Genomic DNA, 19,491 nt, shown 5'->3' on the forward strand with positions numbered 1-19,491 from the left:
TACTTTTCTGAAGTCCACGGTCTCTATTTTGCTACTTTTCTTTCTTCCTTTTGTCAGGATCCAAAACTTAACAATCTCATGATCATGGCTGTCCAGGTTGCCACCCACTTCTACTTTCCTTATCAATTCTTCCCTCTTTGTGAGCAGCAGGTCAAGAAGAGCACAGCCCTAGCTGGTTCCTCCAGCACTTTCACCCAGAAGTTGTCCCCAACACTTTCCAAAACTTTCCTGGATTGCCTGTGCACTGCTGTATTGCTCTCGCAGCAGATGTCAGGAAGATTGAAGTCTCCTAAGAGAACCAGGGCCTGTGATCTGGAAACTTCTGTTCGTTGTCCAAAGAAAGCCTCTTCTACCTCCACCTCTTAGTCAGATGGTCTAAAGCACATGCCCACCACTGCACCACTCTTGTTGCTCTCACCTCTAAACTTAACCCAAAGACTCTCAACAAGTTTTTCTCCAGTTTCATACTGAAACTCTGAGCAATTATACTGCTTTCTTGCATACAGTGCAACTCCTGCACCTTTTCTCCCCTGCCTGTCCTTCCTGAACAGTTTATACCCCTCCATGCCAGTGCTCCAGTCATGTGAGTTACCCCATCAAGTCTCTGTTATTCCAATGACATCACAGTTCCTTGCCTGTGCCAGGACTTCCAATTCTTCCTGCGTGTTTCCCAGGCATCTTGCGTTGATCTGATTGCCCTACTTTCTAAGTATGAATCAGAAGGCATCTCGTGCTGCACCCTTCTCCTTGTGTTTTCTTCCAGTATCCCACTTCCCCACTTACCTCAGGGCTTAGGTCTCCATCCGGTGGTGAACCTAGTTGAAAGCACTCCTCACTAGGTTAGCGAGCCTGCCTGCAAAGATGCTCTTCCCTCTATTTGTTAGGTGAATCCTTCTTCCCGGAAAAACAGCCCAGGTCAAGGACTCCAAAGCCCTCTTTCGACAACACTTCCATATGCATGCATTTACGACCACAATTTTAACAGTCCATACCTGGGCCTTGTCCTTCAACAGGGAGGATGAACAAAAACACAACTTGCACCTCAATCTCCTTTTTCCATCTTCGCAGAGCCATGTAGTCTGCACTGACCCACTCAAGCTCATTTTTGGCAGTATCATTGTTGCCTACATGGTGACATAGAAACTGGTGGTGGTTGAGGTCTTCATGAGGCTTGTGAAACAGTCTATCATACCCTGAATTCTAGCTCCGGGCAAACAGCACACGTCTCAAGTCTCTAGGTCTGGCCAGCTGATGGATGACTCTGTCCCACTTAGGAGGGAGTCCCCGACCTCGACCACATGCCTTCTCCTCTTGGGAATGGTGAGTGTGGAACACCCCCCTGCCATCCCTAGTCCAATGCCTCACATGCCTTCTGGTCGATGCGAGCTCCGTCTTTATCCATTCTGTCATATGGGTCTTCTAAATCATTCTCCGCAGTAGAACCTGCTCTGAGAGCCTGAAAACAGTTTCTTATTCTTATCTGCATAGCGGATACATGGATTCTCCTGATTTGTTTTCTGGAGGTCACATGTTGCCAATGTTCTTCCCCCGTCTACACTGCCCGCTTTGATTCTTCGGCATGTTCTGCCTCCAGAACGAAATGCTGTCGTCTGTCCACCAGGTTTTCTTTTTTTCTGATGCAATGCAAGGTTGATAATTATGTCGCTAGTCCTTTAACATTCTCTTCCAATATGTAGACCAATTTTTACTTTGTACAGATAAAGTCACTTTTATCCTCTTGAAGAAATACAAACATTGCACATCCTGTGCAGGTCAGAAGAACTGATCGCTCACAATTCATGTCTTCCTTCTGAAAGCTTTCTCAGATGTCTAGTTGCGTCTCATGAAGCCTGACAGGCAAAAACAACCAGTTTGCAACTGGTTGTTTTTTTATAAGGCTGCTGTCTTGAAGAACTTGTCCTGGCCGAAAGCCTTCTCGTCAATCAACGATGCAATGCCCACCTGAAACAAAGCATTACCAATTCACACTTTTAAAATACATGTTCAAACACTCAAACTTTTCAAACAGAGAAACACACTGTCAAACAGTCCCTGCAACTAATGGCTCTAATTCGCCCTAATATAGGTGAACTTAAATTTCTAGTGTAGACATTCTTTTTCTTTCAAACTAGTGTGACCAAGTGTGCAAAATCAGGCGGGATGGGGCCAATAGGAGGCCTATATGAAAAAAGACCCATTAATCAGGAGTGACCCTATAAAATTGGGTCATCTGGTCACCCTATTTCAAACAAACTACAATAGCTATGGTTAGGTTGATTTGATTAGTACAGCTGATACATAAGGAATATATGCACCCTCCCCAAACAGTCCCCTTTGTGATCTGGGGGTGAAAATTAAATTGTTTTCACAATTGGAATACTTTTGTCTAAATTTTAGTTAAAATATATTTTTCTATCTCAATGAAAAACATAGTAGAGAGTTTTCTTACAGTATTGAACAGAAAATCACCTTACACAACAATCCTAAATGTTCTGTACTCTCTCTTGACTAGAGCCTTGCAAATGTCATTTTTTTTTTCAATTTTAGAAATGCTTCCTTTGTGCTTAAAGTACTGGTTTGTTTTAAATGTAAATGGATGTTGCACAGCTATAGTAAACACCCTATAAATACTCTCAGTTTTAAAATGTTGCTTGTTCTTACAACATATTCTATTGTGGAGAGTTCTGATTCCATTGAACATTTTGGTTTAGACCGGGGTGGGTAAACTATGGCCCGGGGCAGGAGGGGCGCATCCGGTCCTTCAAAGATATTAATCTGGCCCTCTAGGGCCCAATGCGGAACTGTATCCGGGGCTTTCCCTGCTCCGCATGTGCTCCTGGAAGTAGCAGCATGTCCCCCGACAGCTTCTTTGCGTAGGAGCAGCCAAGCACTGCTGCTGCAGCTCGCATTGGGAGCTGGGAACTCTGAGCATTCATGGCCCATCATACAATTTCCATACCCATCATACAATTTTCAAACCTTGAGTCAAAAAGTTTGCCCACCCCGACCTAGAGTCTTAAATGTCAGTTGAATGAACATGAACTATAGAGCTGAGCTTTTACTATCAGAACCGGAAATCTATACGCCATTATCAGGAAGAGAATAAAGAGCAAATAAGAAACTCACAGCTGCCAAATGTCCCCTTCTAGTGTTACAGCTCTATCACACAACTTGAGAATAAGCTGACACATTAAAAGAGAAAGAGAAGAACCCTTCCACATTAAATACCCTTTGCCTAAGGGAACATCTTGAGAGAGAGCAAACTAAGGTGACCAGATGTCCTGTTTTTAAAGGGACAGTCCCATTAAAAACAGGTGTATTGTCCCATGTCTCACCCCCATCAATACCGGCGAGTTGACGCCTGCTGCTGGCTGGCTCTCTGCTCGCCAGCTGTCCACCCACCAATATTGGGGGTGGGTTTGCAAGGCTGGTACTAATGTACAATGCGGAGCTGGCCGATCCCCCACTGGTCTGTCAATGCAGCCCCAACTGCATCTCAACTCTTGCCCAGCAAGGCCTCCACACCCCCATCCCAATTCCAATTAAAAAAAAAAACAGAAATTGGAGTGTGGTAAATAATGAAGAGGACAGGTCCCAGTTTCAGAGTGAAATGGTAAACTGGGTGGAAACAAAGAATACACGTTTTAATATGCTAAAGGTTAATATAAACATATAGGGAAAAGAAATTTAGTCTGTACATACACAGTGAATATGAATAGGTTTACACTTTGTGTGGCTAATCATCTGAACACAAGCTCCCAGTGTAATGCTGTGATCAATGGGACTAATGCACTATCTGGATGCCGAAACAGGCGATATTTGAATATGAGTATAAAGGTTATTTTATATCTGTACTAGGCACTGATGCGACCTCTGCCTTGCTATATAACTCCTGCCACTTCCACCATCCGCAGGGCTTGTTATGCTGTCAAAGAAAGTCAGGTTGGTTTCCTATGATTTGTTCTTGATAAATCCCTGCTGACTGATAGTTATCATGTTATTATGTTCGAGATATTTTCAAGTCTATTGCTTAATTATTTGCTCCCTTATCTTTCCAGGTACAGAAGTTAAGATGACTGGTTCTGTAATTCCCTGAGTTGTCCTTACTTTGGTTTTATAGAGAGGCACTATATTTGCCCTTTCCAGTCTTGTGGAATATCTTCCATCTTCTATTACTTTTTGAAGATAATCACTAAAGGCTCAGATATCTCCTCAGTCCTCTAGGATGTATTTCATCCGGCTCTGGTGACGAAAACATCTAATTTGTCTAAGTAATTTAAAACCTGTTCTTTTCCTATTTTAACCTCTGATTTGCCTCAGTTTCCCTGACAGTCACTGTGCTTGATGTCCATTCGCCACCAACCTACTTGGAGAAAACTAAAACAAAGAGCGCATTAAGCCATTATTGTCCCTTGAGTAATGCGTCTACCCTGTCCTTGGTCTTCTTGCTTCCAAAGTATTTATTGAATGTTTTCTTGTTATCCTTTATGTCTTTAGCTTGTTTCATCATGGTTTTTGGCTTCTTATTTTGTAGCTAAATACTTGTGTCATTTATTTATATTCAGCCTTTATAATTTGGTCTAGTTTCCAAGTTTTGTAGTTCTGTAGTTTTCTAGATCATTGAAGAGCTTCTGTTAAACCAGGGTGGTCTCTTCTGATCATTGCTATTTTTCCTAACCAGTGAGATAGTTTGCTCCCTTAGAATGTCGCTGAAAAACTGCCGTCTTCAATTTTTTCCACCTTAGACTTGCTTCCCATGGGTTTTAACTTACTAACTTCCTGAATATGTAAAGTCTGACTTCTTGAAAACTATTATCTTTATTCTGGTTTTCTCCGTCCTACCATTCCTTAGAATAATGAAGTCTGTCATTTCATGATAACTTTCACTCACGCTGCCTTCTAGTTTCAAAGTCTCAACCAGTTTCTCCCTATTTGCCAAAATCAAACCTAGAACAGCCTGGTAGCTTTGTCCACCATCTCAAATAAAAAATTGTCTCCAATACATTCCAAGAACTTAGATAATCTGTGCCCTGTGTTTTTTTTCCCCCAACAGATATCTGAATGAAGGGAACACCCCCAAGTATACCTCCCTTCTCCTTCCTGTGGAGAAGCCAGGTGGGGCCCAGTTGTTTTCAGTTTTTGGGTTGGCTAATATTTTCTTTGCTATCTTTTTTTACTTGAGGACAGGAATTACAAATTTAGTTTTACCTTTCCGGGGAAGCAGTTGTGTTTTGCCAGTGTCCCCCGGGCTGTAAAAGTGCCCATGTAGTCAAAGTGTGGAAAAGGCTGCTGAAAAGGACAGTATGGTTTCTTATGTGCATGACATCTTTGTTTGCACTCAGACCGGGGAAGAGAATTTGAAGTATTGGCTATGGTGTTAAAAAATACAGGAAACTGTAAGCCCAAAGAAAGTACAGTTGTGATACCAATAAGTAAATTATCTTGGAGTGACATTGGGACAAGTGCGGTATCAGCTGAAAGTGGAGTGGATTCTTTACCGTTCAGCTCCCACAGATATCACAACTCTTAGATTCTGGGACTGTTTAATTGCTCTTGAAATAGTATTGAGGGATTTTCAGAGACGGCAACTTCCAGGAGGGATTTTCAGAGACGGCAGCCCCCAATGCATGAATTGGAACAGCCAGTTGTGCTGAAGTGGGCAAGTACTGAAAGGGAGATGGGAACTGTATTGATTCAGAACCATGGAACAGGGCTCTGCCAGTGGCTTATGCCTCCAAAACATTAAGAGAGGTAGAACGAGGATTCGCCCCCTGTGAAAAGGGTATTTTGGCACTAGTAGCCGACGCTACTGAAAACTTCTCACTCCCCAGTGAAATATGTACTCACCGAAAGATTAAAAATGCTCAAGGGTCTATCCCAGCAACCCCTTAGCAAATTAGGGCTGATGAACTTGATGTGCCCCAAGGGCTGCTCAAAGCATAGTTAAAAGTTAAAAAGCCCCCTCCCAAGGGGAAAAAAGCATTGGGGGAGAAGATGGAGTTAAGGCCAAATGAGTCTGTCTACACTACGGGATTATTCCAATTTTACAGAAACCAATATTTGGAAACAGATTGTATAAAGTCGAGTGCACGCGGCCACATTAAGCACATTAATTCGGTGGTGTGTGTCCATGTACCGAGACTAGTGTCAATTTCTGAAGTGTTGCACTGTGGGTAACTATGCCATAGCTATCCCATAGTTCCCACAATCTCGCTCGCCCATTGGAATTCCGGGTTGAGATCCCAATGCATGATGGCGCAAAACCAGTGTGGTGAGTGATTCTGGGTAAATGTCGTCAGTCAATCCTCCCTCTGTGAAAGCAACGGCAGACAATCATTTCGCGTCCTTTTTCCTGTATTGCCCTAGCAGACGCCATATCACGGCAACCTTGGAGTGCTTTCAGCCTTTTTTCACTGTCACTGTATGTCTACTGGATGCTGCTGACAGATGCGGTACTGCAGTGCTACACAGCAGCATCTTTGCAAATTAGCAGAGATGGTTACAAGTCCTATTGTACCATCTGCTCCTTTGCAAATTGGCAATGACGGTTACCAGTCATATTGTACCGTCTGCTGTTGTCATGGGTGCTTCTGGCTGGCTTCGGTGAGGTCGGCTGGGGGAGCATGGACAAAAATGGGAATGACTCGCCAGCAAATGTTTTTCAGAGACTTCAGGGACTGTGGGATAATTCGTGTTCTCAGTCCCCCCTCCCTCCGTGAGCATCCATTTTGGCTGTGCCCTCTGTCTATCATAGCCTTGAAGATTTTTTTCAAATGCTTTGGTATTTTGTCTTTTGGAACGGAGTTCTGATAGAATAGATTCATCTCCCCATACAGAGATCAGATTCAGTATCTCCCGTACGGTCCATGCTGGAGCTCTTTTTTTTGATTCTGGGACTGCATGGTCACCTATGCTGATCGACACTCCACGCTGGGCAAATAGGAAATGAAATTCAAAAGTTTGCAGGGCTTTTTCTGTCTATCTGGCCAGTGCATCCAAGTTCAGATTGCTGTCCAGAGCGGTCACAATGGTGCACTGTAGGATAGCACCCGGAGGCCAATACCGTCGAATTGTGGCGACACTAATCCTAATCCAAAATGGCAATACCGATTTCAGCGCTACTCCCCTCATCGGGGAGGATTACAGATACCGGTATTAAGAGTATTTATTGATATAAAGGGCTTCATTGTTTAGACGGGTGCAGGCTTAATTCAGTTTAACGCTTCTAAATTAGATACTTATACCTTCCGATATATAGGGAAAGGAAAAGTTTGTTTTGCTTTTTGGTTTAGCTGCTGGAAGATCTTGGAAACTGTGCAGTCCTGTGTACTGCTTTTATTGCCATTTGGATTGCAGACCTGCTCTATTGCTGTGAAACCAGAACCCGTTGTGTTTAATGCGTGGGGAGACTATCCACGGATGACAATGGATAGTAAAATGAAAAAGACGCGCCACATCACTACTCATCACAAAATCCCTGGAGTACAAATCTCTCTTTTTGGTTTTATGGATGGATATGATCCCAGTTCAGTAAAACTGAATGGCTTGGACTGGGACAAAGTCAAAATTAGTGTGAGATGAGAGAGAACTGTCAATGTATCATGGTTTGGGTTGCAGATCTACAGAATTACTACCACTTTAGTAGCAACAGCCCTGTCACATGTACGCAAGAGGCTAGTGGGAGGAATTGTAGGCTACCCAGGAGGCATGGTTTTCGCTGGTTGGGAACTGACAGACGTCTATCTAATTGTAGTAAGTGTATTCATTTGTGAACTGAGATCTTCATATGGCCAATTTCATTGGAAAGTTAATTTTAGTCTAAAACACTCCTTTTCGTTCCCAAATGCTGGACACAAAGTTTAGGGAGAGGCAAGACGACAAACAGTGACACTGGAAATGAAGATTATTTTGCCCTATACTTTGGAAGCCCTGGGTCCTCAGGAAATTTATAACAGGGACAAAGGATAATGAAGTGTTTACATGGTGACTTAGTAAAATGGTTAGTAATACGTAGCACAATATGACTAGAAAAGGGTCCTCCAGGGACCACATGGAGTCAAGGTATAGAAGAGTGGCTTCCTGAACCAGCTGTAATTAACATTATGGCAATAGTGCCCCACGATGAAAAGTTTGTCCAGCCATTGTAATAGGGTTGTAAAAAAAAAAAAAAGTATTTTTCCATTGAAGTTTGGGGGAACCACATTGGAAAACAAAGGATTTCTGCCATATGTAAAGTCATGCCATTTTTAAGGCATAATCAGTATTGTCTTTTCACTGAATCTCCACCCAGGATGACTTCTGGAAAGATCTATGATTCAACGACTGAGTAGGAGGAGAAATGCTGAGTCCATGCTGGAACAGTTTCTGGCTTATCAGATGACTACCTGGAGTTTTATTCTGCAGGCAAGAGAAGCTTGCCTTCAATAACCACTGCAATCTGCCTAAAAAACAACATTTAGGGTGAGAAATTACTACTTGTAACCAGTTTCTTTAAAATCTTCAGCTTATATTGCATTTTTGTTTTGTTTACTAGATAATCTGGTTGATCTGTTTATTATTCCTTATAATCACTTAAAATCTATATTTTGTAACAAATAAACTTGTTTCTTTGTTCTCTAGAACCAGTTTGTGGAGTTCATAACTCATGGGGCTGGAAGTGCAAGATGCTACAATTTTGAGTTTATGCTCCAGAGGAGGTGTGTACTTGCATGCTGGGCAATTCCGTATGCATGCAGAGCAGATTTCACTATCTGTGTCTTTCTGCAGATGCGGGTATCCTGTCAGTATGCTGGAGGAGGCTTGATGGCCTGGGTCAGCAAGATAGTGTAAAGGCGCTCAGGCTGGTAGAACTGGCAGGCTCAGTGATACCCTATTACATCAGATGGGATCGTGGCACAGTGGGGGGGTGGCGGCAACCTGTCATAAATTCCTTCAGTTTTGCTCGCTGTTTCACAGTTTCTCTGCCAAGCGTTGCTCATAAGGAACTGAAACAGGGTCTTAACAATTTTTATGACAAAAATCCCAACATAATAACGCCATCTGCACAACTTTCCATTATCTTTAAGTACATATTTTTGTAAAGGATGTGCGTGAGATTAGCTGCTTTCCTTTTGGCCTCCAGTCCATTGAGACCAGTATATGCATGAGACATTTAAGACCTCAGCCTGCAAGCACCTAAGCAGTCCACATACACTTCTCAACTGTTAGTTGATTTCAAGGATGTGCATCATTTCTTGGCGGATCAGGTCCTTAGTGGCTACTAAGAAATAGAAACAGTCTCTCGGCTTTGTGAATCCCTTGGATCCTAGAAAGTCTTTTTAGCTTTTCCACTTTTAATGTTATTTGGATATATTCAGGGTAAACAATTTTTCTCCTGGCAATTACCATCCACCAATCACATTTATAGCTTCAGTTTAAAAAAACCCAATAGTTTATTTGCATGAATAAATTGAGAACAGAGTAATTTTTTTTTCAGAATTAATCTCTCCATTTTTACAGTGACCAAATGGAGACAAAATTGAAACTCCAGAAGAACAAAGTACTGAGCTCACAAACATAACCCTTATCCCTGTGGTATAAGTGGAACAATTCACATCACTATTTGTACAAAAATACAACTTTTTTTAGATGTAAGGTCTGAAAAAAATACCATCCCCATCTAGTAAGTTAAAAAACTGTTCATAGTGCCAAGTCTTAGAAGCAGCTAGTGTAATAAGCCTCTGTCCCAAATCTGGACCTTAGCGTCCAAAATCTGGGTGCTTAGCATGAACCTCCAAGCTTAATTACCAGCTTGGATCTTATCTTGCTGCCACCAATCAGGATTCTGAGTACCTGATAAACTCTCTGGTCTCCCCAAACCTTTCCCTGGGGGACCCCCAAGACTCAGATGCCCTGAGCCTCCAACAAAGGGAAATAACCCACTTCCCTTCCTGCTCTTTACTTCCTCCCAGATTTTCCCGCCCTGGGGATACTAGGAGATTTCCCTGCTTCAATCCCTTGAAACACAAAACAGAGAGGACGATTTACCTTCCCCCCTCCTTCTTCTCCCCCCTCCCAGTCTTTCCCTGAGAGAGACAGTACTCCTGGCACAGAGATTCCTATCCCCTTGCCTTAACTAGGAAAAGAAAATCCAACAAGTTTTAAAAAGAAAGCTTTATATAAAAAAGAAAGAAAAAACACATGACATGATCACTGCATCAAGATGACATAACACAGGGCTATTGCTTAAAAGAAAATATGAATAATCAGCCTTATTCAAAAAGATATCCAATTTAAACATTCCAGCAACTCCACACATGTAAATACAAAATACAATATAAACCTATTGCTTTTCCTTTTGTACTCACAACTTGGGAACAGAAGGGTAGAAAGAAGCTTGGAGATAGAAAAAAAAAAAGCTCTTCCCTCATAGCCGAGAGAAACAAACAGACAGAACAAAGACAAAACACACCCAGAAGTTCCCTCCCTCACTTTGAAAAATCCGGTTTCCTGATTGGTCCTCTGGTCAGGTGTTTGGTTCCCTTTGTTAACCCTTTACAGGTAAAAGAAACATTAACCCTTAGCTATCTGTTTATGACAGCTAGAAAGCTGGTAACTGAGATGACCATATTGTTTCATCTTCAATCTTTTCCCAACTGGGTTAAATAGAAATTTGAGCCCGCAAGTGTTAAGGATCTTGCAATTTCCTCAGTGATAAAGTAAAGATGTATAGAAGAAGCTTTAAATGAGCAAAACGTCATCAAAACACGTTTAAACTGTTCCACTTTTAAGAGTTTGAAGAGTCTGATCATTCATAGGGTAGATAAGATAGTAATTAAATGCTGCTCGTGGAGAAACACTTCACATTTTTGCTCGATTCTAATTGTTTACCTCCCCAAGGTGGAGAGAAGATGCTCATTAGATTTTTCATTTTGATTCCCAGATTGTTTCTGAATGTAATCTCTTTTCTTCTACTTAGTGTGTAATATAAAAACCCCCATATATTTAGTATTAAAAGATTAGTTATTTTTATTAAAGTCTATTTAAATATAAAGAAGTCATGGATGCTACAACACATACAGAAGATCTTAGTATTCCTACAGCCGCTGATATGCGTATTCATACTGGCTTCAAAGAGGACAGCAGAGAATATGCAAATTGTCAGCAAAGGCGGTAGCTGACGTTTTGATAATTGCCAGCGGAAAAATCCCAAAAGGGGCATGCACACAAACCATTCCAAAATGTTTTTACATGCAAAGGTGTCAAATTTACATAACTATACAATTAAGCCATGACCCATTGCCTGATGCTCTGTACATGGACCTGCTGCTAATAATCTGCACTAATGGCCATCTTCTGCAGTTTCACAAAGCAGATGGTCTGTGCATTGAATATTGAGATATTTTTGGTTATTTTTCTTCTGATTTTTCGAATAGAATCGTAGAGTTGTATAAGACTAGGGTTGGAAGTAACATCAGGGGGTCATCTAGTACAACTCCCTGTTCAATAGTGCAAAGGCATCCAAGGACTTGGTCACATTTTTCATATTCATCACTTTTATCAGTATCTTTGAAACTTCTTTTTCACTTTTTGCCGGCTAACATAAAATCAAGCAACTCAACTCTCATTAGGATGAGTAAAACAAATTGTTTGTACAAGACTTAATCATTATGACTCTAATCTAAAATAAAATATACTAACGGCAGAAATAAAAACAAAGGCCTGATTTTTCTCTCACTTATTTAGGAATGGCTCTTGTCTTTTTTTTGACAGAATCTGTGTTCAAACTGTTGACAAATCAGTGCTCTTAATGCAATGGAAAATATGCATATTTTTTAGGGTGAAAATCATCCCTACACAAATGAACAACACAAGGACAATGTTTATTATCTAGGCTTATCATAGTATAAAAATCATGGATTTTTGCCCAGACAACACGTCTGGAAAGTTGAGAAATCTTCTCTTCTCCTGTAAGAAGATTTAATGAGTTGCTGAGGTCAGAGAAGAAGCCCGTTTTTGAAGCAGTACAGCTTGAATTCCGACTCAGTGCACTAGCCACTAGACCATGATTCCTACCCTATATGTCGCTTATCTTGCACTTATGCCTTCAATATCTGTTTTATGCTTTCTCTCTGCATAGGGGGTCATTCTTATCCTTATTACATATGGGCAGAATGGCAAAACATCCATTGATTTCAACTGGACTAGGAGCTGGCTTCTTAGAAAACAGGTTTCAGAACAAGGAGTCTAGTGATTTTTTTGACAATGTATGAGAAATGATCATAAACCCCTCTGCAGTGGGGCATCTGGTCTAGGAAGAAAGAATACTCATTGGCAAAAAATCCAGATCCAGAACTGGAATGAGTTGAAAGATATGCCGCTGTACCTCTCCTGACAGAGAACAAAATGAAAGGGACTCTGGCTTCTGACTTCCAGCACTCATTGGCGATGCAATATGACCTACAAAATCTACCCTGGCAAGATGTAATGTATCCACATACTCCCTGGGGAATTTATGCCCCTGCTTAACCACCCTGACAGTTAAGACATTTTTCCTATTGTCCAACCTAAACTTCCCTTGCTGCAATTAAAGCCCATTGCTTCTTGTCCTATCCTCAGAGGTTAACAACAATTTTCTCTCTCCTCCTTTTAACAACTGTTATCAAGTCCCTGCTCAGTCTTCTTCTCTAGATTAAACAAATCCAATTTTTTTCATTCGTCCCTTATAGGCCTTGTTTTCTAGATCTTTAATCATTTTTGCTTTTCTATGGACTTTCTTCAATTTGTCCATATCTTTCCTGAATTGTCATGCCCAAAACTGGACATAATATTCCAGTTCAGGCCTAATAAGCATGGAGTAGAGCGGAACAATTACTTTTCGTGTCTTGCTTACAATACTCCTGCTCATACTTCCCAGAATGAGGTTAGCTTTTTTTGCAGCAGCGTTACATTATTGACTTATATTTAGTTTGTGATCCACTGTGACCCCGCCCAGATCCCTTTCCGCAGTACTCCTTTCTTGGCAGTCATTTCCCATTTTGTATGTGTGCTTTGATTACGCCTTCCAAAGTATAGTGCTTTGCATTTCTCATTATTGAATGGAATACAAGATATTACCTCACTCACGCTGTCTCTCCTAATATAGTGTAATGTGGATAACAGCTATACAATATTGACTTCATACAGTTCAAAAGTATAAGCATGTCTTCGCCTCCAGGGAGGGTTGCAGGAAATGGGGGAAGATTTTGGAGGATCCTGAGCAGCAGTCTGCATCCCATATATATATATCCCGCAAGTCCTTTCGCCCTCCAGCACAGGGCTAGGGCATGTTCCTCTGGCTCCTAGGGAGAGGGATGGCTGGGGTTGGGGCTGGAGGTAATCTCTGCATGTTGAGCCTGACATGAATGCAGCTCCCATTGGCCAGGAAGGTGCTAGAGGGACCGTCTGGGTGGGGGTGGGGTAGGTTCCGGGCAGTGCTTTCCTACTTACTGATGGGGAGGCAGCTGGCTAGCAGGGTTCCAGCCAGCAGCAGGATGCGATCGTACTGAAATCAGGGGAGAGGCAGAAAATACTGGACAGTTTGCCCGTATTTAACAAAACATTGGGGCTCCTGGTAGAGGGTTTAAATACGAGATTGTCCCATTAAAAACAGGATGTGTGGTCACCCGAGCTATAAGCTATGTTTCTCACCTCCCTGGGTGCTTCCTGCATCTTCCCTTGCAAGATAGTTTGGGGGATGGTCTGGGCAGACTAAGTCATTTGAATCACATTACTTAGATGCTTTGGCCATTATTTCCTGCAGGACAAGGGACACAGGAGCATAAGAACATAAGAATGGATGTACCGGGTCAGACCAAAGGTCCATCTAGCCCAGTATCCTGTCTACCAACAGTGGCCAATGCCAGGTGCCCCAGAGGGACTGAACCTAACAAGTAATGATCAAGTGATCTCTCTCCTGCCGTCCATCACCACCTTCTGACAAACAGAGACTAGGGATCCCATTCCTTACCCATCCTAGCTAACAGCCATTAATAGACATAACCTCTATGAATTTATCCAGTTCTCTTTTAAACCCTGTTATAGTTTTAGTCTTCAAAACCTCGTCAGGCAAGGCATTCCACAAGTTGACTGCGCTGCATAAAGAAGAACTTCTTGTTATTTTTTTTAAAACCTGCCTCCCATTCATTTAATTTGGTGGCCCCTAATTCTTATGGAAATAAGTAAATAAATTTTCCTAATCTACTTACTCCTCATCACTCATGATTTTATACACCTCTAGACTCCTTTTTTCCAAGCTGAAAAGTCCTAGGCTCTTTAATCGCTCCTCATATGGGACCCGTTCCAAATCCCTAATCATTTTGGTTGCCATTCTCTGAACTTTTTCTAATACCAATATATTTTTTTTTTTAGATGAGGAGACCACATCTGTATGCAGTATTCAAGATGTGGGTGTACCATGGATTTATGGGCAGTAAGATATTCTCTGTCTATTTCCTTTTTAATGATTCTCCTCTATTTCCTTTTTAATGATTCCTAAAATCCCGTTTGCTTTTCTGACCGCCTCTGCACACTGCGTGGACATCTTCAGAGAACTATCCACAATGACTCCAAGATCTTGTTCCTTATTAGTTGTAGCTAAATTAGCCCCCATCATATTGTATGTATAGTTCGGGTTATTTTTTTTTCAATGTGCATTACTTGACATTTATCCACATTAAATTTCATTTGCCATTTTGTTGCCCAATCTCTTAGTTTTGTGAGATCTTTTTGAAGTTCTTCACAGTCTGCTTTGTTCGGAGCAATCAGTCGTATTGCAACCTCAGTGTTGTAGTTGTGACTGCAGAGTGGCTCTGCTACTATACTGCCTGTTGCAGAACTTACCTCCCCCAAGCACAGATTCTCATAGCTGACAGAAAGTGAGGGAATTAGCCCCATGAATGAATTGTCTCGCAGAGAGCTATTATACTTTCCTTAGAGACTGATTGGAATTATGAAGAGCATCAGAATGAGACCCAGTTCTCAATTCCCTACATTGGCAAGGTGTTTGGCTACAGTGTTGTAATTCTGATCCATTTATAGTAACAATTAAATTTCACGTCTTATTTACAAGTATATCAAAGAGTAAATAAGCAACAGGCAATAGATTAATAACAGGAAATACTACGGATCACTTCCTCCCATGTGTTAATTATACACATGAGTCCCAGCATTGAAACCGTCACTCAGGGCAAAATTCCCTTTGATATCAGTGGGAAATTTGACTGATGAAAGAGTGAGCAGGTGCTGCAACATGGTGCATAATATATCTAGCATTGAAGTCATTTTTTTAGGTTTCAATTATTTAATTAAATATCAGCTGTAAGTAGATCACAAAGAATCTGTTTGCTGCATGAAAATCTTTTACTGTTGAGACGCCAGCTCTACTATAAGATGAAACTGACCATCTAGAACGTCTCACTACAGCACTGTGTGGGAATCATTCACAGTAACGTAATAAACAGCTAAGGAGCAATATTCTCTTTATACTCAAGAGTTCCCTTGGTCTGGCACTACATATAAGAGTGAAATCTTTAGCTTCAGGGAGGATCAGGGAGGATCAGCTGGCTCACTTAGTTTTGACAATCCTGAGTCTTTTGCCGAAATGCCACATCCGAGGAAGCAATGGTTTCCCTAATGTAGTGTCTGTAAAGATATTGGCTGAATGATAGATGACTGCTTGGCCAATATCCATCACTGATGCAGCGTTAGTCTGCAAAGCTGCCCTAGCTCTTGCTGAATGAACTCTGTTTCCTAAGTGACTTCCACTCATATGCACAGGGCCAGTGCAACCATTTAGGCGAACTAGGCGGTTGCCTAGGGTGCCAAGATTTGGGGGCGCCAAAAAGTGGTGCTCCCAAAATTTTTTTAAATGGTTGCAGCTGCTGCTGCTGGAGGGGCTGAGGTGCCGGCAGCAGCAGCTGCCTGCCGCCGGCAGCCCAAGGTGTCCCCCGGGTCAGGGCGCCGCCCGTCAGCAGCCACTGAGGATCAGTGCGACGCCGCCAGCAGCCTTTTGAGCACCAAAGGCGCCCCCCGCCCTGGTGTTCAAGCGAAGCCGTCGCCGCAGCCTTTGGCAGCCCAGGGCAGTCCCCGCCCCCGGGGTCCAGCGAGGAGCGACCGCCGACTGCATGCCAGGCAGCCCAGGGCATCCCCCACCCGTGTGGTCAGCGAGGAGCTGCCGCCGCAATACCCAGCAAGCCAGGGCGCCCCCCCCATTCCCCTTGGGGTCAGCGAAGCTGCTTGCCCTACGTAGCGCTCGTGAGCCCGGTGGGCACCCTCCCGAGCCCCCAACGTGTCAGCTGAGCCGCCGACTGGCGAGAACCCAGCAGCCCAGGGGTGCGCCCCCTAGACCCCCGGCGTGATGGCGTAGGGAGCCGCCGCCGCAACGGCAGCCAGGGCGCCCCCCTCGCCCCGGGGTCAGGGAGCCACGGCTCTGGTGGACCTGCCGCAGGCATGCCTGTGGCAGCTCCGCCGGAGCCACGAGACCCGCATGCGGGGCAGCGAAATGTCCCGGGGCCTAGGGCGCCAGAAACCCTAGCGCCGGTCCTGCGTATGTGCCTCTATGCAATCATATATCCACTTAGTCAGACAGCATCTAGACATTGTCCGATCTCTCTGGCAACCTTTAAGGAACATACACAAAAGGATTATGACTAGAGTCCTATGATAATGGTATTTTAGTGGCCTAACTACATCACCAGACTGTATTTCTGGGAGGATTAGGGGGATGGAGGAAAGTAAAAACAGGGTAAATTGAATTCACTGGGAATGTGAAGGTCTACTGAGGTGATGCTATTAGGAACCATTCTCAGGTTACCCTTGCCTGGACAGAAAACTAGGAAGCAGTAGCTATAGGATTGATTTCCTTGTATGAACCGTCCAATTCAGGGTCTTTGGGTCAAGCATATGCATAAGCATTTGCAGCACAACAGACTGAAATGGCATAAAGATCACTTCAATTAAAAAAATTGCTTCAGTGTTAACAATAAAAGGGAATTTTGATACATTAACAATGTTGCTGCAACCATTTTTACACACACTTCCCAAATCCTTAACAATAGGAGCCTTAAATTAAGCTCCTAAGCAGATATTTAGGGAGGGCTTTTTAAAGCACTTAAGTGATTAAGGTGCACAAACTGCCATCAAGCTGCAAATCCCTGTTGGAGGAGTACAGCCTAGTCAAAGCATTTAATCCAGTGCACAAAGTATTTGCTTATCACTTTTGTGTTTGTGTTGGCTCCATGGTGAGGCAATTAATGAGGCCCTAGTCTTATTTTTTCAGCACAGCTGAGCATTTTATATGAGAAATTTCTTGGTACAGAAAATTCTATGTAAAATCTGAGTCTACGAGCAATTAGGAAACTATTAAAGAAACAAGAACAACGCGTCCATTTTAGCAATTTAAGACTACAAAATGGACAGAAAGGCAAGAACTGGAAATATGTAAAATTAAAGTTTAATTTGAATTAAAACTGATTTAAATAAAATAATCAATTATTATTTTTAAAATTATTTTTGTACACCCTGAATTAAATTATTGTAAAAGGATGGAAGATATCCACAAGCCATAGTCCTACTGCAGACTGGTCCAGGAGAGAAGTAGATTTTCATGGCAAGTAGACCCGTTTCTATCAGCTCCAATATTGACAGGTCTGTTGGACTATAGCTGTGGTGCTATATTCTGGGGTGAGGCTTCTGATTGGTTTGTGGTTTCTGACAGGGGGAGCTCATAGACTCATAGACTTTAAGGCCAGAAGGGGCCATCATGATCAGCCAGTCTCATCTCCTGCACATTGCAGGCCACAGAACTTACCACTACCCACTCCTGTAGTAGGCCCATAACGTCTGGCTAAATTACTGAAGTTCTCACATCTTGATTTAAAGACTTCATGTTATAGCAAATCCACGAATTACTCCAGTTTAAAGTGATCTGTGCCCCACATTGCAGAGGAAGGTAAAACCCCCAAGAGTCTGCCAACCTGACCTGGGGGGAAAATGCCTTCCCGACCCCCACTATGGTAAAGTTAGACTCTGACACCTGGGAAAGAATTCTCTGTATTAACTCAGCACCCTCCCACTCTGTCTTTTCTCAGCTGTTGGGGATATTTGCTGCTCGCAGTCACAGATCAGCTACATGCCACTGTAGGCAGGCTCGTCATACCCTCCATAAAGTTATCATGCCCAGTCTTGAAGCCACTTAGGTTTTTTTTGCCCCCACACTGCTCCCCTTGGAAGGCTGTTCCAGAGCTTTCCTCCTCTGATAGAAATCTTCATCTAATTTCAATCCTAAACTTATTGATGGCCAGTTTATAGCCATTTGTTCTTGTGCTAACAATGGCCCATAACCTAAACAACTCCTCTCCCTCCCTAGAGTTTATCTCTCTGATGTATTTATAGAGTGCAGTCATGTCCCCTCATCCTTCCTTCTGGTAAGCTAAACAGGCCAAGTTCTTTAACTCTCCTTTCATAAGGTAGCGGCCTCATTCGTCTGATCATGTTAATAGTCCTTCTGTCCTTGAAGTAATCTTTCTTAAAAATAGGCGGTCAGAATTGTACACAGTATTCCAGATGAGGTCTCACTAGTACCTTGCATAACTGTAATATCTCTTCCCTATCTCTCCTGAAAATACCTTGCCAAATGCATCCTAGGACTGCATTAGCCTTTTTCATTGCCTCATCACATTGGTAGGTCATAGTTATCAAGTGATAGACTATTACACCCTGGTCTCCCAGAACATCAGATTGACTCTTTTCTTCAGATTCTTGCTCTGTGTCCTTGCCTGTTTGCTGATGCACGTTATGATAGCTACATTGCCTGTCCTAATTAAAACAGGGTACCTCTGACTTAAATCCTTTAAGGTTAGCAGTCTTCCATAGCTCTCTGAGTACCAGCACATTGGTATGAGATGTTCAGTCAAGAACTTCATCAGTCAGGTATTGGAAGTCCTTCCTCTGCAGCAAATTGGCAAGACTTTGACCAGAATGTTCAGTGTGTTTGGCATGCACATAATATGGCCACAGCTGTCTGCACACTCAGGAGGAGGGTAGGGTGGGAGAGAAAGGGAGATTTCTAAAAGTTCTGGCTGGAGGGTCCCTCTGGTAGTGAGAGAAAGAAGAGCAGGTTTTCCTTATGGCTTCTCGCCCTCATGGAACTTTCACTAGATAAGGAGAAACCTGAAGACCTCCTTCATTCACTCCTGACTGCAATGCTAAAAGGGCTTTAAGGCTGTGAGGTTTTCCTCCCAAGCCCCTGCAGGAGGAGGACAAAGGTACCAAGAAGAACTAAACTAGCCACTGGAAAATTGGGTCTGGCATGGAATTCCATGGATGCTGCAGAGCTGCTTTTCCCGCAGTTTCCTCTAACATGGAGTTTGGTGGGAGGAGAAACGTGGTTTCAGCTCAACAGAACAATCAGTTTTGGTAGGAAAGAGCTGTATCATACAATGGCTGGTCTCAGGGCAGGTGTGGTGACCCAGG

Source organism: Chelonoidis abingdonii, chromosome 18 (genome assembly GCF_003597395.2).
Source record: "Chelonoidis abingdonii isolate Lonesome George chromosome 18, CheloAbing_2.0, whole genome shotgun sequence".
In the NCBI taxonomy this organism is placed as follows: domain Eukaryota; kingdom Metazoa; phylum Chordata; order Testudines; family Testudinidae; genus Chelonoidis; species Chelonoidis abingdonii.